A 24,639-nucleotide genomic window follows, 5' to 3' on the forward strand; every position below is an offset into this window, starting at 1 on the left:
TTTGTTATTTAAGAATATTTATAGAAGTTCAAATTACTAGTGTCTTAAAAGATGATATTATATGTTTTATTCAGTATATGTTTCAAAGTATATACTTTTTGCTTGAGAAAAATAGGAATACTATTGATTCACTGGAGTTATTATGTTGCACTATAATGTCTGAGGAATGCTCAGGAGATCTTGTGGGATAAATGTAGGGCATGCATTAATAATCTTTATTTTCTGGCTTTTCTCTCTGCTTCTTTCTCTCTTTTTTCTCTCTCTCTCCAGAATGCTTAGATTTCTATCTGTTGTAGACGATCTTCCTAACCAGAAAAGGACTTCCCTCTTACATTATCCCTTCTAGTAAATATACTTTAAGTTTTATGCCATTTATGCCTACGTATCCTAAACCAGAGGAAGCACAATTAATGCAGTCTTTTGATGGAAGACGAATAGAATTTTGGGGGTTTACCGTTTAAGAGAACTCATTTTATTAGAGAAACAATAGGAAAGTTTTCACCCACTAATCACCATGAATACTTCTCACCATAAGAATAACCGAAACCCATGAAAGACCCATTTTGGCCTAACCCCTAGCAAGTTGTCAACACAACATCGTTGGCTTTATAGTGTCAAAGTGTGTGGCTTGACATTCAAATGGAAATAACCCCCTGAATTTTATCTGCGAACTAAATGGAAATAGTTGTTGAAATTTTCCCTAAGCTTTACTAAGAAGTCTTAATACTTTGTAAACAAAAAACAACCTTAGCATTAAGAAAAAAAAAAACCCAAAAACCCAGGAAGCAAGTTGTAATACTAGAAGCTTCTGAAAGGCCATGCTAGTCAGTTTGGCGCAGTAAACATTTAGGTGCTCCTGCAACAGTTGGAGCGTACTGGGCAGGGCTCAGACCCTGCAGAAGAGGGGACCTGGCCCTCTGTGAGTTTACTGTTGGCACAGAGAGAAGCAAACATTTAGGTCCTCAGACTGGACCCTGTTTCTGGTTTGAAGGCCGGCGCTTTAATCTCTTTACTCTAGAAATCAGCATTGATTCTTTCTGTAATTAGCAGCATCTAATTCTTCCCATAATTAGGTGGACTGTTTCGGATTCACAAAGTAACCAAAGTGGTGAGGAAAGGAGAAATAATCGCAGAGGAAAGGATGGGATGATAAGGCATTCTTCTACCTTTTTCTCTTTGGTTTCCAGCACCAACCTATAAACGTTAAACCAGTTTTTCCTAAAGTGAAGTGCTTCGAAAGCTTTTGGCCAGGGCTTGCAAATATATTCTAACGCTTTACTTCGACTTTTCATGAATACATATTTAACTGACCTTTTAAAGTCCATTGGTACCACTCCAACTTAAAGGCAAAACAGATCCGTGAGATTACTCAATCTAGCTTTTCAGTCACTTTTCAAAGTCAGGTTCGTCGAGATGTTTTGCTTTGTTAGTTAGAACAGTTACTATGCAGAACCTCCCAAACGAAAGTTAAACTGAGATGCACGATTTCGCACCCGGCTCTTCTAGACCAAACTCACCTGCTCACTTGTGACTTCCCTTCTGAGGATGCTTTCACTCTGTGTTACGTTGTGCTAGGAAGTAGGGGCACGGCTGCCGTGAGTCTCCCTCCTCCCTGTGCCTCTGCCTTGTGCGGTGGCTGCGGGGACCCAGCAGCTGGACTTGGACTGTACGTGCCATCGCGCTGCAGTGGGCACAGGGCCGTGGTAGCTTTTGCGAGGTCATCCGCTGGAAACCCAAAGGCCCCTTTTCCTTGAGTACAGTCTCTTCCTCATCGCCTGAAAGGTTACTGTCCCTCCTGCAGTGACCTGCTGCTGGGCTGGCTGTGGCTTGGGGTGTAACTTATCACTCTGCTTCCTTTCCTTCCTTCTGTAAAGTACACTGCTCGTTAGGAGCTGTGAGATCCTTGGATGGAAGGGATCCATTTATTTTGTTTTCCTTTTAAAACGTGTCAGGAGATGCCAGAGACCGAGCTTAGTGACTAAGGGTTAGGACCTTAACTTTCCTTTCAATTCCTTTTCATGTAATTATGCTAATTTCCTCAGACAGCCTCTAAGTCACAAACAATATCATAGAGACGATCCAGATACTTTTAAGTCTTTTGAAGAGAGGTGCTATACCAATTCCAGCCATATTTAAATTCATGGACACGTACCTCTTTGTACGATACTCTGATTGAAAGATAATATTTTGATGAGGCCACACAGACGATTGAGTGAGTAAGTTAGGCACACAAGGTGCCCAGCCAACCGTCACTTTGTGTTGCGAAGCTGCCGTGTCCAAATGAAGTTTTAGGATGCATCTCTTCTTCGTCTAATAGAATTTGATATTTGATTGGGGTTTTCCAATGTATTTCACCTTTCAATTTTTTTGTACACTTATAAGAGGAATGGAGTCCTAGAAATGTGAGGAGACTGTCCTGCCTATGGTTTTGTAATATGTCACTAAAAATGGAAGCCCCTGAAACTAGATTTTAGCCACTCATAGGAAATGGACTGGGGATGGGCCATCCTTCCACCCAGCACTGAGAGCTGCTCGTCTCAGCAAACAAGATAACGAACCTCTACGTGTTTCTCTATGTTGTGAGACAGGAAGTGATGTTCTTACCTCCTCTGCACATCTCTATTCTTCCTCACATCACCACAGACCACAGAGAAAACAAAGAAGAAAAAAATAGATATTTATAGATATTTTAAAAAATAGTTCAATTTCTCCTGCTGTGAGAAGACTTCACTGCCCTGTTTTGATATTTCTTTGAGTCCAAAGGGGAAGCATGCCCCAGGGAGACGTCGAGCATCTCTTAGTAAAGCCCAGGATTTAATTAATTAATTTATTTAACATCTTTATTGGAGTAGAATTGCTTTACAATGGTGTGTTAGTTTCTGCTTTGTAACAAAGTGAATCAGTTATACATATGTTCCCATATCTCTTCCCTCTTGCGTCTCCCTCCCTCCCACCCTCCCTATCCCACCCCTCCAGGTGGTCACAAAGCCCCGAGCTGATCTCCCTGTGCTATGCGGCTGCTTCCCACTAGCTATCTATTTTACGTTTAAGCCCAGGATTTTAAACCACCATTTTAACGCCCTTGCATGATGGGGATGTGACGTTTTTTGCACTGCATGGTGTTTGGGGGCAAGATGTTAATGTAGGAATGATACCTTCAATCTCATTGTACTTTGTTCTGTCTTCTACCCTCTTTGACCGAACTGAAAAAAGAGACATGACTCATTTCTCCTGCTCTGTGTGTTTGAGGATGACTTGTAAGATAAAAATAAAAACAGGAGAAAATAGATCTAGTAAAATGACCTGGAAAACATTGGAAATGTCCCAGTGGTGTTCGTTTTCTGCCCTGCAATATTGCTTCCTCAAAATAAAAACTCCTTGGGAAGTGTGGCATGGCTGGGCTTTTATCGTCTACAAAGGGTTATAGCGCCCTCTGGTGGCAGCCGCAAAATAATTGATTCGAGACGATCGATGTTTTTATTATTAAATGAAAAGATTTAATTACGTTGGGAAATCTGTTTCCACAACAACTGATGTGGCCTCCTCCAATGGTCTTCAGCTTACAGATTTATTCGTACCGAGATATTTCTATTTTTCACAATTGTCGGTGCACACAATTTGACTCGTTACTAGGCACCCACATTTTGTTTAGAGAATCTTAAAAATTTGAAGATTATAAAAGTTACAACCAGTAACACATAAGCTCCTTAAAATACGTAAGATATCTCTGTGAAAAAGGAACAAAGAAAATATTGAAGTAGATAATAAACTGCCTTTTTGCTGGATCCCCTGATGAGAGGAAGTTAGCCTGCACTGAACTTGATTCACGCCTCCTTGTTTGCTGTCTACACAAAGTGTTATTTTGTTTCCTCTCTCTCTCCAAATTTTCACCTTACATGCTGAGGCCCATCCTCTTTTTCCTCCATCTGCCACCACCAAATCTGTCCAGGCTCCCACACGGAAGCAGTAAAAATTTTTCTAGACCAAAGAGGTTAGCAAAAGGCATTGATACAGTACGTTCTTGATGTCTAGAACAATCTTGCATTAGTTTCCATTGCTGCTGTACCAAATCATCACAAATGCAGTAGCTTGAAAATTGTGTTTTCTTCCAGTTGTGGATTCAGAAGTCTGACACCAGTTTCCTTGAGCTAAAATCAAGGTGTGGTCAAAACTGTGTTCCTTCTGGAACCTCCGAGGAAGAATCCACTTCCTTGCCCTCTCCAGGTCACCCACATTCTTTGCCTCTTCCTCCATCTTCAAAGGCAGCCAGGTATCTCTCTATACCTTTTCTCTCTAGTCACACCTTCCCCAGACTGACTCTTTTTGTTTTGTTTTTTTTTTAACATCTTTTTTGGAGTATAATTACTTTACAATGGTGTGTTAGTTTCTGCTTTATAACAAAGTGAATCAGTTATACATATACATATATCCCCGTATCTCTTCCCTCTTGTGTCTCCCTCCCTCCCACCCTCCCTATCTCACCCCTCTAGGTGGTCACAAAGCACCGAGCTGATCTCCCTGTGCTATGCGGCTGCTTCCCACTAGCTATCTACCTTACGTTTGGTAGTGTATATATCAGACTGACTCTTTTAAGGACGCTATGATTACATTGGGCCCACCTGGATAATGTAGCAGCAGGTTGCTTCTCTGTTTTAGCAACCTGAATACAACCTGCAACCTTTATTCCCCTTTGTAACATAGACTCAGGTCCAGTGATTCATGGTCATCATTCTGCCGACTGTAAACCTCCATTTCAAATATCCTGCTTAGTCCCCCTGAACCATCAATTTCTTCCAGAAATTCCAGGACATCTAAATTTTCACGACAAGCATGAAATCCTTTGTCATACCATGTGGCTTGAATTTGGTTTCATCAAAGTATGTTCACCACAGGGAAAGTAGTTCCATCTTTACGAGGAGAAAGGGGAAAATTTTTCTAGTTTTTAAAGTCACACATACACAGGTTTGACAGGTACAGTAGTTTCACAATCAGATCAAGTTTTAATAATACCTGCATTTAAAGACAAAGTATTAGAATGTCACTGTTGAGAATTGAGTATCATGATGCAGAGGATAATTCAGGCCTCAAAATCTTAGGTTCATGAGCTGCTCTGTGCCATGTCAGACTGGCTGAGGGCTCTGGACGAGTCCCAGCTTTCTCTCCCATGAGAGTCGCAGAGACTCTTGTGAGAGCGTGATGGTGTTCAAATGTACTGACAGGCATAGAATTTCGATAGGCCCCGGTCCTCATAAATCACAATCCGAGTATTATATTTGCCTTTTCTCTTAAAACACCCAAACAAGCCTATCTTTACAGGTAATTCCCGGATGCTGGTCTGCTTGTTTATCCCGTCTCGTGGTTGAGGAAGCCATACGCACTCTGCCTACACCGAGGTCTCTGCTGAATGTGTGTCGGCAGTTCTGTCCAGAGCAGGTGGTGTGGGGAAGGGACAAAATTCCCAGGCAAACAGGGTGTCTGGCTGTTTTGCCAGTTCTTATCCTAGCACCAAAGGTGGTTGTCGTGGACACCGTGGATGCCCGCCCAGACCCCTTCACTTGGCCAGAGCTTTCATGCCTCAGGATTTGCACTTAACTGCGTCCCCCATTTCCAGAAAACCGTCCTCAGCTAAATGAGAGCCACTTAGCCAGGACGTCACGTCCCTCATTCTCAACCAGGGTGGCCGTGGCCAATAACCGCCGAGGCCAGATGGCAGCACTTGAGAATCACAAGCAAATGTAGTCAGAATTACTGGAATGGACGTAGTGACAGCCTGGGTCTGCTGCTGACCGTATGGGTCTTTGGAGACTGCTAATAGAAAATGGTACCCCAGAGACAAAAATACATGTAGAAATACCTTCAAGGGAAATTGGATACAGGGTACAAATTCTCGGGAACCACCCCCAAATAATATGGCCAATGGGTTATGGGAGGGGCGGGGCATATACACACCAAGTGATAAGTAGCCTATGTCCTCTAATTTCTTCCTTCCTTCCTTCCTTCCTTCCTTTCTTTCTTTTAAAATTTTTTGGCCACACCATGTGACATGTGGGATCTTAGTTCCCTGACCAGAGATTGAACCCACACCCCTTGCAGTAGAAGCGCGGAGTCTTAACCACTGGACCACCGGGGAACTCCCTCTTATTTCTAAATGTACAATTGGAAATGCCATGCTTAGCAGCTGGAAGACTTCTCATGTCAGTTCTTTGACCAGTAATAGCTACTGTAGTAAAAAAAAAAAAGGCCAAATAGAAGTCCCTGAAGCTGCCTTCTTCAGGAAAGATAGTAAGTGAAAATCAACATTGCATCCAAGGGGAATGGCAGAGACTAGCGCCACCCTAAAAGACTTTAAGGTACAGGGGTAGTGGTTCCCACTCATACCTATTCAATTTACAAGTTTGTCTCCTGAAAAACCAAGATGAATCATGGCAAATTATGGTGGATCCTTGCAAACTTAACCAAGTTATAACCCCAACTGTAGCTGCGGTGTTGGACGTGGTCCCTTTACTAGAGCAGATTACAGCCTCAAGTACATAGACCTTGGCTGGGTAAGGGGACTCTTCAATATCCTTCATTTTACATTTATAGGAGATGGATGACAATACACATTTATGGTCTTGCCCCAGGTCTATGTTTATTCTCTTGCTATTGTCACAAAGTAGTTAAAATGGAACCGGACCATTGGAACATTCCACAGAAAATCACATTGATTTACCATATCGATGACATCATGTAATAAACAATAAAAACTTGATGAACAAGAAGTGGCAGGTGCTTCAGAGGCTATGATTTGACACAGGAACTCCAGAGCGTGATAGATAAACCTGTCAAAGATTCAAAATCTTGCTAAATATGTGAAATATCTAGGGGTCCAATTGCTTGGGGAAAACCAGGACATCTCAAGCAAAGGGTAACTTATCATACCTTAGACTACTACCAATAAGAAAGAAGCATTATGCTTGGTGAGACTGTTCAAGTTTTGAAGGCAACACATCCTGTAATTGGGAGGATTGTTCTGACTTTATCCACTGAGTGACAGGGAAAGCTTTCAGAGCCCAGAACAAGAATGCGCTCTACAGTGAGAATAGGCTGTGGTGCAAGCAGTCCTTCTCTTGCTTGGGCTATACGACTTGGCAGCTCCCATGGCAGTAGAGATTTATACAACACAGAAAGAAATAACGTGGAGTCTATGACAGCTTTCAACATGAGAGTCCCGGCACAGATCCCTAGAATTCTGGACCAAGGTCCTGCCATAGCGTATCTGCTGGCTTTGCAGCCAGAACTAACCATCAAGGGGTGAGTGCTGTGAGACATAACTTCAGGGTGGCCCAGAAGTAACTTATTGTAAAATGGAAGTGGCACATCCAAGGCTGGGCTTAAGCAGCTCGAGGGGGCACAAGGAAATGGCATAAACAGGTGAATCGGACATCTCGGCCACCTGTCACTGTCGCACAGTCATCTCCCTTAGTGTAACATTGACCCCATGGGAAGTCAGACAGAAGAGGAAAATGCCTGAACCTAGGTAATTGGTGGGTTGACTTTATATGTTAGTTCAAGCCAAAACTGAACTGTTCAACTGCCCTACCGTCTCACTTATGGGTGACTCTGAAAGCCAGGGGTGAGCAGCAAACCTCCGTCAGAGCTTCAGGCAGTGCGACTGGTTATCCAGTTTGCGTGGAGAGAGGGGTGGCCCAGGTGACACTGAGGACAAAGAGGCCTGGGGGAGAAGCTTGAGGATCTACCCCTGGGAGAGGGCATAATGTGTGAGAACCTGATCTTTGTATTGATGTTCATACCCATCAGAGAGCATCCCTTTCAGAAGAAGCACTAAGCAACCCAGTAGACGGATGCGTCGGCCAATTGATGCCCAGTAAGCTGTGGCTGGAGGTGGATTTAGTGTGATTCCAGTTTGACTTTGGCTCCGTTACTGAAGCTCCGACAAAACCGTAGGTTCTGCTACTCAAGAGCTGAGAGCAGAAATGGCTCATTTGTTCATTCGTGCTTCTCCAGGGTCTGATATTGGCCTATAATCAGAATGTGACAAATAACGATCGCTTTGACCACACCAGGACAGCAGCTGAGAGATCAGGGTGTAATGAAAGGGAAGCGGTCTGCAGGAAGTTTGAAGAAAGGGTGCCCTTTCCCAGACTGTAGTCAACTGGGCTGAAGGTAGAGATGGCGCCCCCTGGGAGCTGACCTATTAAATCTCTGTTTCTCTGTCCAGTAGTTTTTTAGAGTTTTCTGAGGCTGCATTGTGATTCTCGCGAGGCCCTTCTGTGAGCAGCCCTTCATAAATAAATGGCTGAACTTTATTTTTAAGGTTGATGATGAAATAAATCATAGGTCTGGGAAGAGTGTGAGATGGAAAGCTGGAGTTCTTAAAAATCTTACTTCCTCTGGGGAGGATAAAAGCTGTGCTTCTTTTGTTGTGATAATGACAGACTGTCAGTGTCTGTCTGCCTGAGCCCTGCTCACTGACTAAATGCTGGTAACTGCTAATTGCTTCAAGAAGAAACTGACTCACAGCCCAAGAGTGACTTGCATATCAATGTTTCAGGCCCCTTGTGCTGGTTTTCTTTGAGAGCTGGAGTGTCGTTACTGGAGTCTGCACACTGGTTTCTCCAACTTCCTGCAGGTTAGGACCGGTTCAAGTGTGACTTTGGCCAAGAGATATCCTTACCGGGAAATGTAACACGTGGGATCAGTGTTCCTTGTTGCTGGCCATTTCAGTCCGCACATCATGTTTTTCATTTTATGTACACTGGAGAAAATGAAAAGCTTTTGATTAAATTTCTAGCAAGCTAGGCATTAGGAGCTGATGTAAGTGGCTACCCACACTTGCCGGGGTCCTTCAGTGTTTTCTACTCTGACTGCTTCTCTGAAAATGTATTAGCCTACTACAGACTGATGGCTGTGTTAGACACAGCTGCAGCCATGATGACACCCTTTCTTTCCTTCAGGACAATTCTAAACTAAAAGCGTGTTCCGACACGGGGAGGGGGAAGGGTAAGCTGGGATGAAGTGAGAGAGTAGCATCGACGCATGTACACTACCAAATGTGAAACAGATAGCTAGTGGGAAGCAGCCGCATAGCACAGGGAGATCAGCTTGGTCTTTGTGACCACCTAGAGGGGTGGGATAGGGAGGGTGGGAGGGAGACGCAAGAGGGAGGGGATATGGGGATATATGTATATGTATAGCTGATTCAATTTGTTATACAGCAGCAACTGACACACCATTGTAAAGCAATTATACTCCAATAAAGATGTTAATAAATAAATAAATAAAAAGCGTGTTCCCAGTGTATACCCCGCCCTCCACTTTAAGGGCTCTTTCTGACACTCCAGTGACCAGATGAGAGAGAGGGAACATGGTCAGAGCGAAGATGGACAGGGGACTCCTCAAGGGGCCACTGTTATTGATTGCTGTCCTTTTCCGTTGCAGCTGCTGAACTCTGTGTATTTTCTGGTTTGTAGTTTGCTCCTAGTTGGAAGAAAAGTAAGAGGCAAGAGATTGCAAGGGGAGAAGTCAATGACTTGGAGATGTACCATGAAGGGGACACATTTTTATGGCCCCTAAGGGAGAAATATAACCTTGCTCACGATCTCTCCAATGTCTGTTACACATCTGATACGTTTCCCATCTTTTCTGCGGGATTCTGATACTTGCTGCACAAGGCAGGACTCATCAATTCTGGGATGCCCACCTTGGCTGTCTCCCTGCCCTCCAAGCATGGGGGCAAAGCTCCCAAAGGTCTCTTCTGTGTGTTCAACCTGGAAGGCATGCATATGAGAATTACCTGGGGACTTCTAAAATGTCCTGATGACCAGGGCCCACCTCCAGACACTTAACAGATATAATTCATCTGGAGCAGGGCCCAGGCATTGGTAGTTTTTATTTGAAAACAATCAGATGATTTAAATTAATAACTGGGATGAGAATCACTTCTATATGAAGACACTCTAAAATATTAACACTATCAAAAGCCACATAACTGTCACTTTTTTCTTTACTGAAAACTTTCTGCATATCGTCTAATTTAATCCTCATGTCAGTTATTAATGATTATGCCCTGGCAGAAACAGGCTCAGAAAATGAGCTAAGAAAATGCTAGTGAGTAGAAGGGGTGAGGGGTTAAACCCGGTCAGTGACTCGAAAGCTCAGAATTTTAATGACTACACCATTGCAGACGCTGCTTTAATTTTCTTTTACATGGGGATCTGAGCCCCTTGAAGGAGAAGATGAAGCCTTTTCATGGCTCTCTTTCTAGTGCTCGGCACTATGCCTGATGATAGTTGGGCACGATGAATACTATATGTTGTTCAAGAGTTCCAGGGCCTTTCAGTAGCGAGATGGGTCTTGGCACTGACTTCTGGGTCTTCAGAGAGTTCAAAACCAAAATTCAGCTGCATACATTTCAGAGATCCTAATGGCTTCATTCATGAGTCAGGCAGCATCCAACCTAGCATATAGAGAGGAGCTCCAAAGAGCTCTACAAGTCAAGAGATGTTGTAGGCAGATGGGAGCAGGACGAGTAAGTTGTACTAGGCAGAAAAGTGGGTTGGTTATTGCAAGGTTACCTTCCTTACAGGGGAGAGCGGGGATTTCTCAGGGAGATTACCTATTTATGCTGATCAGGTGATTCCTAAGTGACTGGTTTAAGATTCCATTTCTGGGACAGCAAAATCTGTATTTCAGTCTTGGTTGGGTGACATGTGGCTTAGCACAAGCGACTCCATTTTGAGCCTTTTGCCTTTTTTTTTTTTTTTTTTTTTGTGGTACGCGGGCCTCTCACTGTTGTGGCCTCTCCTTTTGAGGAGCACAGGCTCCGGACGCACAGGCTCAGCGGCCATGGCTCACGGGCCCAGCTGCTCCGCGGCACGTGGGATCTTCCCAGACCGGGGCACGAACCCGCGTCCCCTGCATCGGCAGGCGGACTCTCAACCACTGCACCACCAGGGAAGCCCCTGCCTTGTTTTTAACAAGAGTCACTTCTGCTTTTGCACCTGGCTCCTGCGAATCCCTCTGCCTCCAATGTCACATTCTCCTATCCATTGATCTCCACACCATACTTATTCGCTTTATCTTACCCACATTTTCCTACTTACTTTTCCAGGCTAACTTGGCTGAAATGGTTTTTCTTCCTTTGACCTCTCATGGCACTTAACACATGTATTATATTATTTGATTTATGACTAAATCTGTACCATTCTGTGTTGTATGTATAAAGACCATATACTCCCATTTGGATTTGTAAGATAATTGGAGTAAGACTGTAAACAGACCAAAATCTTCTGTTTTGAATTTCCAATAACCCCCAATACTCCAGCTATAGAGCACTTGCTAATTAATGTCTGTTTAAATTAGTCTGTCCAAATTACAGAAAAAAGTATTTCTAACATTAGAAAATAAAATTATTGGCATAAAGAACTGAGTATATAAAGGTTTATCTCTTTATTTAACCATAAAATAATTCATTAATCTTGCACAAGACATGCCACAGAAAATAAACATATTCAGCGACAGATATGTTTTTAACTAGTAAATATACTCTTATCTAATTCTTTTTATCACTGTAAATAGCTGTAATTCTTCTCTTTACCATAAGCTCACCTCTGGCTTTATTTTTCCAATCATGGGCTTTTATTTATATTTCATTTGAATGTTGGGAAATAATTTTTGAAAGAAGTAGTATAATGTGAAAGTTAAGAGCATACTTTTGAAATCATTCACTCCCTGGTTTACTAAGGAGAATATAATCTCTCAGTCTTGATTTCCGCATCTGCAAAATGGGATAGCAGTGGTATCGCCTGAGAAGGTTGTTGTCAAGATTAAATGAAATAATAATTATAAAGCACTTAGTGGAACAACTGTAGTTTGCACTTGATGAATGTTCACGATATCCATATTATATCTTTATTATCATTATAAGAGTTTTAAAATGAGTGCCCTTTATATTCCCAACTAGTCGTGGGGACTTTTCTCAGCAGGTAGGTGTGGGCAGCTACCTACTACTCTGCTTGCCTCACTCTTTTGCCTTCCTATGGTGAGCGAACAGGTGGGAACCCCTTCAAAGCTCACTCCATCCACATCGCGTGGGTGGATCCCAAAAAGCGGTAGCGGTTTTCATTGCACTCCCCACATATTGGAATCTAAGGAGCTGTACCTTTGTGTTGTGCCTACATTTCAGAATGTGGCTTGGCCTCTGTCTATGGGGATGCTGGGCCAGTGGGGGAAGAGGACTCAGGAAAGGGGCTGAGTGGCTGAAGATTTAGGTGGGACATGAGGTCCCCTAGCCATTCTAAAGAGGGAGCAAAAGGTCAGCATGAGAGATTTAGATGAGCTTAGTCTGCAGAATCACTTGGCTACACATGTAGCATCTCTTTCTACATTATTCAGCTGAAATTTGATACCATTGTTTTACTAGAAGAGTCGAGGATAGGCGAATGTCATAAATTCCTATAGAGGTTTCTCTCATTTCTACTTCTGTCCTTCTACCTTGGGCAGAGTATTTTTCACATTAAATATTCAGCCTCAGAATGGAACTCTGGTGCAGTCAGGAATGGGGAAGGCAGGGGGGAGTGGTGACAGAGAGATGGAGAAGCAGGATCCCAGGAAAACAGCACTGGTGACAGGTTGTGACACAGGTAAGATTGTGCATAGGATCCCTTTGATATGGCTTCTCACTCTTTTATGAGAACCAGGTCCCAACAAATTCATTCAGTCACTCCCACGTGACCAACCAGGTCTCGCTGGGTGTAATGTCTCAGGCTTTCAGCATGGGCAGAACTGAATTATGTCTTTATAGGTTCTAAACATGCAAAAGATAGTGGTTCCCTACCTTCCATATGTAAATTAAAATAGTGAAAAGACTCAACACTAAAAAAAAAGAAAGTCCAGTGAGCTTGAATTTTTCTATTATGATTATATTGGTTCTTCCTTAGGGAATATTGAATATCAAATTCTTTCAATTTCCCCTCTATCCCGGTGTTTTTAATACACCTGCTTTGATTTTCCTCTAAGAAAGGGCATGTCTAGATTCAGTGGGGAAGCTTGGCACTGCTCCAGTATCAGGCTGCAATGGGAAGAGTTTGAATGGGGCTCCAACTACTGCTTTCATCGTCGTGGAGCATCCGTGTGTCCCTGCCAAAGCTGAGAGGCACTGGAGGCCTGGATATGAGGCCCAGGTGGCTCAGAAACATTGGGCACTGTGGCTGGTCCAAGCCTTTCCTATGCCACCATGGAGCCTGTCACTATGGTGGAGAAGACAGAATTTATTTGTTTATTTAAATGTCATAATTTTTAATATGCATTATCTGCAATAGCACTGTACAGCTCCATGCCGTGGACTGACACACAACACGTAGAACCGATTGATCATATTTGGTCTTTAGGGAACTAATCAATGTTTTAAAATTGCCTAAATCTACCATTCTGAGCCGTCTCATTCCACTAGGAAAACACAGGGGTTTTTCCTCTCTTTAAACAAAAAATTAAATACCAATATAACCACCCGTGGGGCTTCCCTGGTGGCGCAGTGGTTGAGAGTCCGCCTGCCGATGCAGGGGACGCGGGTTCGTGCCCCGGTCTGGGAGGATCCCACATGCCGCGGAGCGGCTGGGCCCGTGAGCCATGGCCGCTGAGCCTGCGCGTCCGGAGCCTGTGCTCCGCAACGGGAGAGGCCGCAACAGTGAGAGGCCCGCGTACCGCAAAAAACAAAAACAAAAACAAAACAAAATAACTACCCGTAAATAAATGTTATGACGATGACGTGTAAAAATTCACAATAAGGCCAAAGCCCTCTTTCTGTTTGCATGCCGCTCAGCTCTGACCCGCAGAACCCTCTGGAAAGGTGAGTGGCTTTCTTCCGGAGGAGCGTGGGCCGAGGCCGTGTGGGCCTCCTACTTCTCCTTCTCTCACCTTTGTTTCCTTTCCTCTCGCTTTTATTTGTTGTAGGAGAGACGTCAGCCTTAGTACCGGACTCGGTTCTAAAAGGTTGAGGAGCATTTCCTGTTGCAAAGCTGGGTGTTTCCAATGCTTACCCGGACGGAAGGCGCCTGCTTCCAAGGCCCTGGCATTAACAGGCAGCTTCTGCTCCATCCCAGCCGCTGCTTCTGGCTTGAGGGGGGGCGAACCGCAGCATCACTGGGCTGCCGGCTGGTCGGACGATGCCTAGAGCTGGTGATGGTACCCAAAATAGCGATCGTGCCACGGAGAGATCTGTGACGTTTGTTTGAAAAGGGTGTGTGATAAAAGATTGAATCTTTTTTTTTTCCAAATGAAGAAGCAATAGTTCTGTCGTTTTAAACATACACAATACGTAGGAGACTTGTTTGACTTAGAGTGGAAAATCATGCTAGGGTCAAAGTCAACACAAAGAAACAAACAACAAAAAGTAGCAAGAAAAAGAAATGGGTAAGTGCAGCTCTGCGAGCCTGGCAGCTCTTTACGTCAGGGTTGCAAGTGGCCCTCGGGTGTCCTTCTGTGTGTCTATCGGTCCTACACACGGAAGTGGAGGTGGATTAAATTCATCAGGTAGCTGCTCTAACGTGGAAAAGTTGCAGATGTCAAGGGAGAAGACAGAAATTAAAAGAGAACTAAAGTTTCGCTTAGATCCGGACAAAGATTCAGGCTATCAATATCCCTTAGGATGGATACACAGACTTGATAAGGGAAAACAGCTGTTCTTGTAGACTTCTAGTTATTATGGTCTATCTTGGTTTTGCAAAAGACATCTACAATCAATTCCATGATACACACAGTGAACAAAGCTTTGTCAAGAGGTGGAGTACAGATTTGACCTAAAGAAATGATCTAAGGTTCAGTCTGCCATCAAACTGCCCCTGGAAGTCCCATGATCCCGTAGGGGATGGGTGGGAAATAAAGAAGAGCTCAGAGGTCTTCTCTTTTCAACATAAAATTTAATTTAGGTAGATAGTTCCTGCCACCTATTTTTGATAAGCGGTTTAGCTACTATTCCCATTTCCTCTTCTCAAAGAGTGTTTTCCTTTGACTCTTGTCCTAAAAATGCGTATGAATTTTTAAATGAGCTGCTCAGCCAGGCAATTTCTGGAAGAGAACTGTCTGTACTTTTGTAGGACTGCCTGACTGCTCCTGCTATCTGGGTCAATAAGTTGGAGGGGAAGAAACCTGAGTCATGGTTGAATATCTTTTAATGAGTTGCTGATTTGTGTGCATTTTACTGCACACAATGTGGCTTCTGGATGTATTATGTCCAGCCCTTTTAGTGCTGAGAATGTTCCCTGCCTCCGTCTGGGAGTTACATGAAGGGGAAGGGATGGGTGGAGAAGAGGATGGGTAATTTGGGCACAGCTGAAGTACCAGAGCCATTGTATCTGCTCTCATCATCTCAACATCCCAGAGAACTCCATGTCTTCCATGCAGATATAAAGTGGTTCAGAGAGGGTAGCCTGCCTCTCCTGCCTCTCAGACCAAAATATGGACTGAATGTTGGCGCATCGGAAAGGAGCACATTGCTGGCTGTGTTTACTCTAAAAGGGGACGACATTCCCCCGCCACCACTAGGCATGAAACAACTTCTCTGCTTTCGGGTTCTCAGCACCTGGGTATGAACATAACCCTACTTTCAAGGTAGGCGTCTGGGAATTTCGGTGGATGGAGTTGGGTATCGATGCTGCTTCCTGGTGATCTTTCAAAAATGCCAATCTAATCATCTGACTTAATAAAGTATACATTTCTTAAATAACATCCAAGTCCCTTAAAATTTGGCTTTAGCCAAAGTTAAAGCTTCTTCCATCATTCAGCTCTCAAACCCTATGCCCCAGTCATAAGCCATTTCCGGTAGGCAACACTTTATATTAATCAAAATGCCTTTGGCCTTTTCTGTAGAAATCAACAAGCTGTCTCAAAAATTTGTATGGGAACTTAAAGGGCCAAGAATAGCAAAGTCAATCTTGAGGATGAAGAACAAAGGAGGCCATATGCTATTAGATAATCAAGAATCATTGTAAAGTTATGGTATCTAAAATAGACCAATGGCCCAGAGTAAACATAAACAGACCCACACATATAAGGTTACCTGAATTACAGCATAAGTATGCTGCAGTGCAGAGGGGAAATAGTCTTTTCAGTCAGTGGTGGTGGACCAATTGGATGTCCATATGGAAACAACAATGAATACTGTGCCTACTGTTCCTTCTTCATTTAATACATATAAATAAATTAATAAATACATTTGTTAAAAACTGACAAAATGAAACATTGGCAAGGTTGTGTAGCAGTGGAACTCTCTCACACACTGCTCGAGGGAGAGTAAATTTGTGAAGTCACCTGAGAAAACCATTTGGTATTCATTTACCAAATAATTCCATCCCCAGGTATGTACCCAGGAGAAATGCATATAGTGATATATGTGCACCAGAAGATATGTATATACTAGTATTGTTTATGATAGTCTCAGACTGGAAACAACCTGACTGTCCATCAATAAGTGAAGGGATGAATAAATTGTGGTATATTCACACAGAGTATGAAGTCCCTTGGATGTCATGCAAAGGGATTGGACTTTAATTGTTAGGTAATAGAACACCATTCAGAGATGTTCAGCAGAGAACAGAGTTGTGAATGAAGAAGTTGTAGCTGGTCATGCTATGCAGAGAAGATGTTTGCACATATTGGGATTTGGACACAGGTTTTTCTTTTCAAAATGTTCAGGTTTACAACTCTTTATTTTATTTTATTTTTTATTTTTGCGGTACGTGGGCCTCTCACCGTTGTGTCCTCTCCCATTGCGGAGCACAGGCTCTGGACGCACAGGCTCAGCGGCCATGGCCCACGGGCCCAGCTGCTCCACGGCATGTGGGATCTTCCCGGACCGGGGCATGAACCCGCGTCCCCTGCATCGGCAGGCGGACTCTCAACCACTGCGCCACCAGGGAAGCCCTACAACTCTTTTTTAATATATAATCTGGAGTGATCCAATGTTATTTTGAAATACTTTTTTCTTACCATAAAGTGTTTTCATGTCAAGATTGCTTCTGCATTCAAAAGATCATACCTAACAAATTAAAGTATGCTTTAAATTTCACCCTGTTGAACTTCTTGTTTCTTGTAAAGAATTTCATTGCTTAAGACACTGAATTCATTTCAAAAAATGGACTAGAAGTGAATGAAACTTTGTTTATTTTCAACTATGGACTTTACAGCTGAGGATTTTTTTTTCTCTTTGTACAGTTTGGTTGGCAGTTCTAGCTGAAGGAGTCATGAAGTTAAGATTAGGGACACTTTAGTTCTAAAAATAGAAGTAATTCGTGAAGAGAAAAAGCCCACTTCTTTCACTCATTTCTAAGTGCTTATTCAGTATCAAAGTCATCTGTTAGTCTGATTCTTAGGCTCTTTACGTACATTGGAACATTTACCTGGAGAATATTCTTTTTAAACAGGCCAGTTATTATGTGTGAATGAGAAAGACAAGAGGAAATTCTAGATTTCTGTTATTATCAGGTTTTCTTTATTGGTCATATATATCATCACACATTACATGCAAAAAAATCACAATATAGACCAAAATGTATATATATTCCGTCACAAGAGTAATACAATGCAAAAGTTTATGTTTTTACACACAACTATCTTAAACTGTCAGATAGGAATAATGTAAAATTAATTTAGCGATATGCTCAGTTTGATGTACGGGTCAACATTTTGATCTGCATATGAGACCATTGTGATTTGACAGCTCATTCTTTTGAAAGCTACAGCTGATCATCCTATCCTGCTCGGAAATGAGCATTAAATGATAGCTTAGTCTTTACTGCAAGTGAAAATATTTGTTTTTCAACAGTGAAAAGGACATTCTGATGGGACTAACACACTAATTAAAACCAAAACATAAATAAAAAGCTAAAGAAAAACTACCAGACCGTCAAAATGAAAAGAATGCTGTATATTTTTAAAACATTCTCTTGTGTGTGTTACCGTAACCAACAATATATTTATATGTCTCTATTTTCCTGGCAGGGGCACATAGGTGAAGTACAGATACCAGGCAATACTTTTGTCTTATTGTGATGAAGACAGATACGGGAGGAAGATCTGAAAAATAAATACAGGAAGCATGTTGTATTCATTGTTAAATTTATGGATTTCATGGTATGTTTCAAAAGATGTGGTTATGGGCTTCCCTGGGGGGCAGTGGTTGAGAGTCTGCCTGCCGATGCAGGGGACACGGGTTCGTGCCCCGGTCCAGGAAGATCCCACGTGCCGTGGAGCGGCTGGGCCCGTGAGCCATGGCCACTGGGCCTGTGGGTCTGGAGCCTGTGCTCCGCAACGGGAGAGGCCACAACAGTGAGAGGCCGGCGTATAGGAAAAAAAAAAAAAAAAAAAAAAGATGTGGTTATGATTTCATTACTTGGATACAAAAATCTGTAAAACATGAACTATTCTAGACTGCCTTTTTATGTTACTAGTTGGCATTCCTTCTACTTGCTCTTTAGATAATTAATTGCTGCAGGAAAGCTGAATCCATAGGCAGAACAGCAGATCTGTTTCTTTTCTTTTACTCCCAATACTTTCAAGGAAAATGATCAATTCTGCTCTTCTCTCAGACCCTGGATGGGAGCCACTTGAATGGGATCCATGCATTGAGTTGATTGCTTATGTTAGGTTTGACTTTAAGCTATAGAAACAGGAAGTAACAATTCTGCTACCATTTCTATTGCTGGGGAGAAAAGCAGTTTGTGGGCAAGGAATTGATTAAAAATATTTGAACTAAGTCAACTACAGAGAATCTCATTTAATGAAACATATTCCTTTATGATATTTTCCCCACAGAAACATTATGGTTACCTTTATAAACTAAATGTTTTTAGTTACCTGAATTTCAAATGTAATTGAAAACATACAGCACATCTTCTCTTTTCTAATGGAAATTACCTTTAGAAAGCAAAAATGTCTCAATAATGTTACAAAAAATTTAATAACAAGTGACAGAGCACCTAATATTGATTCAGACTTTTTTTAAACTTGTCTTTTTTCTCCATTTGATAGAGCAGATTTTTCAATTTCTTTTTTCTTTTAAAGCACCGCTTGCAAAGTGGTTTCTTTTTTTCATTTAACAGAACAAAATGAAAACAAGAGACTTGTTATTTTAAGTTTCCAGAATTACGTCAGTAGATGAAAAGTTTCAGAAAATGTTTTACGAAGGGAAGGATGAGTTAGTGGAAACCGGCATTTCTTCTTTAATTCCCATTAAACTAATGGGAATTTATATGCCAATATAAATATATAGGTAAGTTTATATAAATATATATATTCCACTTATATGAGATATATATTCACATTTAATGGGACATATAATGGAAAATATATATGCCAATATTCCTAATTTGTTTCTCATTAAATTAATGGGAATTTATATTCTGATATTCATAGAGCAGAAATTTTTTATGGTGGGAGTATTAAATTATAAACAGCAGCCTTGAATTTTATGGATTCAGAATTGATGACCATTCAAGCTTTTCATTGAAATTGATGGTTTGGGTGGAGACCATAGCATCATTTAAAGTTCAGCTTAAGATTTAAATAGAGAATGTGTAGTTGAAAGCATTTTCTAATTTTCATTTTAAGTTTACAAGTAGTTTATTGAATCTAGACTTTCAAATAAGGAGCTACATTTTCGATAAATTTCATTTTATTAATTGCTTTCTATTTTGATTATAATTACCACATAATTTCCAAGGCTTCATTTTGCTATGGGGTGTGTGTTGGTGTGTGTGTGCCAATGATAGCTATTTTAAAGGTTATACTGTAGTTATACTGTAAAGTACCTGATTGATAACAGAAACTTCATCCAAACTAGCCATTTAAAAAATCACAGGGTTCTCTGATCCTCGAGAGGCTGCAGAGCTATTCCTAACAGTTAGGGAGTCACATGTTATCAGGCCATGAACTAAATAAATATGTTTGAGAATATACGTAGAACTATCTTTCAAATGTATGTGGATATTCTTACAAGAAATAAAATACAATCTAAAAGTATGATTGATGTTTTAGTTTTTCCATTAGGCATTTTCTTAAACAGGGGCACTCAAATTCAAATAATATTTGTATGTGGACGTCTCCAATATTATATCATGTTGACATGAACTTCTTAGATTTCAAATACTTTAAAATACAGATACAGGCTGAAACTATGCTCTTTTAACATAACAGAGTCAAACTGACTTAGTTTATAGATCCAACCTAACATTAATTTCCTATTATTTACAAAGATATCTGTGTGCTACGCAAAAACAGAACTAGAGGAAACACTTCCGGTTTTCCAATTTATGTCAGAGATAGCATGGCTGTTACAGGCATTCCCCTCTCTTCTGCCTCAGCTCTGCGGGAAGTATAAGGCAGCCTCTTTTTTTTTTTTCTCATGGTGTCTTTAATTGTTCAGTGTTCACTTGTCTCTAAGTGAGAAACCAGCCAGTTAGAAAGCAACTGGCAGAATTGCTTCAAAGATCTTCAGAATCAATAAGAAAACTAACCAAATTGATCTCCCAATTTCCTACTGAAATTGGTATGTGAAATGGTTATGATAAGATTCAGTGCATTCTTGGAGAAGGAAGGATTTCATAATAAAAGTGAAAAAGGAATCATGTAATCAGGGTTTACTCCCCACCCCACCAACCCCCGCTAGTAAATGGATGGAGTTTATTAAAACAAACAAACAAACAAAATCATTGGTCAGTTTTTCATGTAAACCCAAGTTTTTCTTACTGTTGTTATTTTTCCCCAGTCCACGTAGAAGTTATGTGATTGGTTCACAGGTAGCAAGGGGATCCTGAGAACATCTGCCAGGTTCTACTATTTGCAATATTGAATTTGTAAACCCTGGAAATAATTTATTTCAACTTAATTTATGTAGACGCAGGAGCTTGCACGGAAAGTACCCAGCTGGTAGGAGGTCTCCTGGTTTTTCCATTCCCTTGAGAAATAAGGGCCATGAATTTCCATAAAGCAAATTAGCTAATACAGCAGTGATCGGTAGCGGCTTCCAGCTGAGTCAGAGTGCTAGGTGAGCCTGGGGGCAGATGGGAACAACTTGTCTCACAGCCAAAGAGAGTAATAGGAAGACATTTTTATTTTTCTGTTTCTGAATGGACCCCTGTGGAGGCCCCAGAGCAGGCGATAGGAATCACCTGCAGAGATGCAGAAGAGATTCAGAAGATGGGTTTCCTGTGCTAGATAGGATATTGGAGATTGAATTCTGACTAGTTCTAAAATCAAAATTATGTAGAGGAGGGGACCATTGTTTGGTGAAATGGATGTAGGTGGCTCCTCTGTGATGTCAAGCCATCAGCAAAGGTAATCGCAATTTTCCACTTTATTCCTGTGATGCTGACCTCCTACACTGGTCATTGCATAGGGAAATCCATTCAGTAGAGAGAATAGAGGAGTATGTATCTGTGTGGTGACAAGCATTCCAGAGAGACCTGAACAGCAGCAGCAAAAACCCCCTAACCATCTAGCTAACCAGCCAACTAACAAAAAAGTCTCCAAGGGTCAACAAATGAGGAGCAGGCATTCTGAAACACCTAACTGACCATTTTATTCAAATTCACTTTATAAATGGGAACTCTTCTCTTTTGGAAGTCTCTGGTTGTCAGAAAGCTTAGATAACGATATGCACGTGGCCAGGACATCAGAGCATGGTATCTTGACCACAGCAAGAGAAAAGTCACATGTACTACTCTGCCAGGAAAACTATAGAATTTGATACTGCATTTCAGTATTGCGTTCTATAATGGAAATTTCATGCAAATTACATTTTCTTACTTGGAAAAAGTAAGAACTCAAATCTGTCACTCAAAAACTGGGAGGATCCATGAGTTTACCTGTGATTGGAGATCCTTTGAGGTCTTAATGAAGACCTTCTGCTTGTAATAGGCTTTCCTAATCAGAACTGGAAGCCAAATCTACCCAGGCTTTTCTTGCAGCCCAGAAAAGCCACGATCTCTAGGCTTGGTTGTTTGGGTGTCATGGCAATGTGGGGTGGTGACATTATGGCCACAACCGGGTATGGAATATGAAAAGTATCTCTGCAACCCCAAAGCTCCGTCTAGGAGCTTCCCTCCATCTCTGAGGGAACCAGAGAAAGGAGCACCCAGGAGACATATGGATCTCGCAAATATCACATAGGGTTGGGATACTTCTGCCCTCCTTGAAATGGGAAAAAAATAATTGCTGTTCTTCCCAGAGATTTATCTGCTTCGTCCTCCACTGAGGACGAAATCACAATCATCAGGTCACCAAATGTAATCTCCTCTCCCTTTTCTCTGGTATTCATTAATTAAAACATTTTTACTGTGTTAAATTTATGAAGCTCAGTCATGTTGTCCAGTGTATGTGAGTATGCTCAGTTTCACCCAGACTCTTAGGAAAAGAGTTGTCTCCTTTATTCCCTCCTATCCCCTTCTTATATCTCCCTCAGCTTGGACTACTTCTCCTCTCATTTCCATTTGGTGTTTTGTAATCCTGTTGATTCACTGAAAAAGTTCTAACATTAGTGGGTAATGCTAATTAAATAAGACATTTATGTATTTTAAGTAAAACAACAGAGAATTTTTTAAAGAGATTTGACAACAAATATGATAGCCTGTTCTCAAGATTTAGGTTCTTTTAAAAATCAAATTGCAAGGTAAGAAGAAGGAACTTGCAGATAATGTTTAAAACCACCTTGTCCCAGGAGATTTTTTGCTGCTAAACATTCTTATTACAGGGCATGTGACAATACTAAGGTGAATTTTTCTCACTGTCTCCAAAAGGACCCCTGTGTTCCTTCTCTGAAACCATTAAAAAAGTATGCATTTTCCTTTATAGACAATGTAAGTCTATAAAGACTTGCTAAGAATGGGATACTATTAGTTCGAACATAAGTAATAGGCACCCCCTTTTTTGATTGCACTGATCTAGACTTCATGCACATGACTGTGGGGTGAAAAGCAAAGCATATTTGATTCATGAGGTAGATTTGAGTGACAGCAAATCGTTAGAAGTGCAATCATTGAGATGTACAGACAGAGGCAAATTTAGTTACTGTGAAAACTGTATCTCCTTTCATAAGATATATACTTGTAACTCATGTGTCAAGAACCATTCTTTCAAAGACAAAACTGAAGAAGACATACTATCTGAAAAATATAAACATATTTATGCTTCCGTTGAAAAATTGGGAGCTGCTATGATTAACACTGGGAAATTTTTACACTAACATAGGGCTGTTTGTGCTATTGCCACAAGTGCAAAGGTTTTCCAGAAACACAGAGCTGTAAAACTATCTAGTGTAGCTGTCTGCACTCAGATGTGGTTTCAGTAGGTCTTGCTTCTGGTCTGATAGATGCTATAGCAGCGGTCCCCAACTTTTTGGCACCAGGGACCGGTTTCGTGGAAGACAATTTTTCCACGGACCGGGGGTGGGGGGAAGGGATGGTTTCAGGATGATTCAAGTGCATTGCATTTATTGTGCACTTTATTTCTATTAATATTACATTGTAATATATAATGAAATAATTATACAACTCACCATAATGCAGAATCAGTGGGAGCCCTGAGCTTGTTTTCCTGCAACTAACGACAGTGGTCTTAAGTATAATCTGGATGCCGTGTTCTGTGACTATGAATCCTGAAGCATCTCACACCAGGGAAAATGCAGTGGTTAGGCCAAGACATTGATGAAGATTCATGCTTGTTCCCATCTCCTGCCTAACCCAAACAATATGGCTCTTGAAAACAGAATTATGTTGAGAATCTAGGCAAGAATTTTGTTGCTTCTATAATGGCAGTAAGAATTCCTAAAGGCACTCATTTCCTGTTGGTGGATAGCCTATGAAGAGGATAGTGTTTTTGATTATGACCAACTTCTGCAGTTGCACAGCCATAGCAGAGACATATGTGGTCAGTAAAGAAGCCAAGAAGCTGAGGCTACCATGTCCTATCCTAAGTCTGCTCTGGCTAGAACACTGCAGAGCTTGGAAAACCCCAAGGGATAATATCACCTCCTGCAGTATTCATGGCTGAAGCTGGAAAAGTCACCTGTGGGCCACCTCATCTTGGTAATTGCCAGTATACAGAGAAGAGGTCTGTATAAACTGATTACTTCTATTAAATGAGATGCAGCAGACATCTTATCATTTCCATGCATTTTGAATGAAACATTTAGTCCAAGCTTTATCAAGAGGATCTTATTTTCACTTTTGAACATATAAATATACTTTACTTACATAATAAAGGTCATATACATCAAACCCACAGCAAACCTCATTCTCAATGCTGAAAAACTGAAAGCATTTCCTCTAAGATCAGGAACAAAACAAGGATGTCCACTCTCACCACTATTATTCAACATAATTTTGGAAGTCCTAGCCATGGCAATCAGAGAAGAAAAAGAAATAAAAGGAATACAAATTGGAAAAGAAGAAGTAAAACTGTCACTGTTTGCAGATGACATGATACTATACATAGAGAATCCTAACGATGCCACCAGAAAACTACTAGAGCTAATCAATGAATTTGGTAAAGATGCAGGATACAAAATTAATGCACAGAAATCTCTTGCATTCCTATACACTAATGATGAAAAATCTGAAAGAGAAATTAAGGAAACACTCCCATTTA

At 41.4% G+C, this 24,639-nt stretch overlaps 1 protein-coding gene across 1 annotated transcript in view; it reads right to left on the reverse strand.

Annotated features, from left to right (window-relative positions):
* OPRM1 (opioid receptor mu 1) overlaps positions 1 to 24,639 on the reverse strand; it is a 159,497-nt gene that overhangs the window by 77,129 nt on the left and 57,729 nt on the right. The window lies entirely within an intron of this gene.

This window comes from Lagenorhynchus albirostris, chromosome 12, assembly GCF_949774975.1.
Source record: "Lagenorhynchus albirostris chromosome 12, mLagAlb1.1, whole genome shotgun sequence".
Taxonomy (NCBI): domain Eukaryota; kingdom Metazoa; phylum Chordata; class Mammalia; order Artiodactyla; family Delphinidae; genus Lagenorhynchus; species Lagenorhynchus albirostris.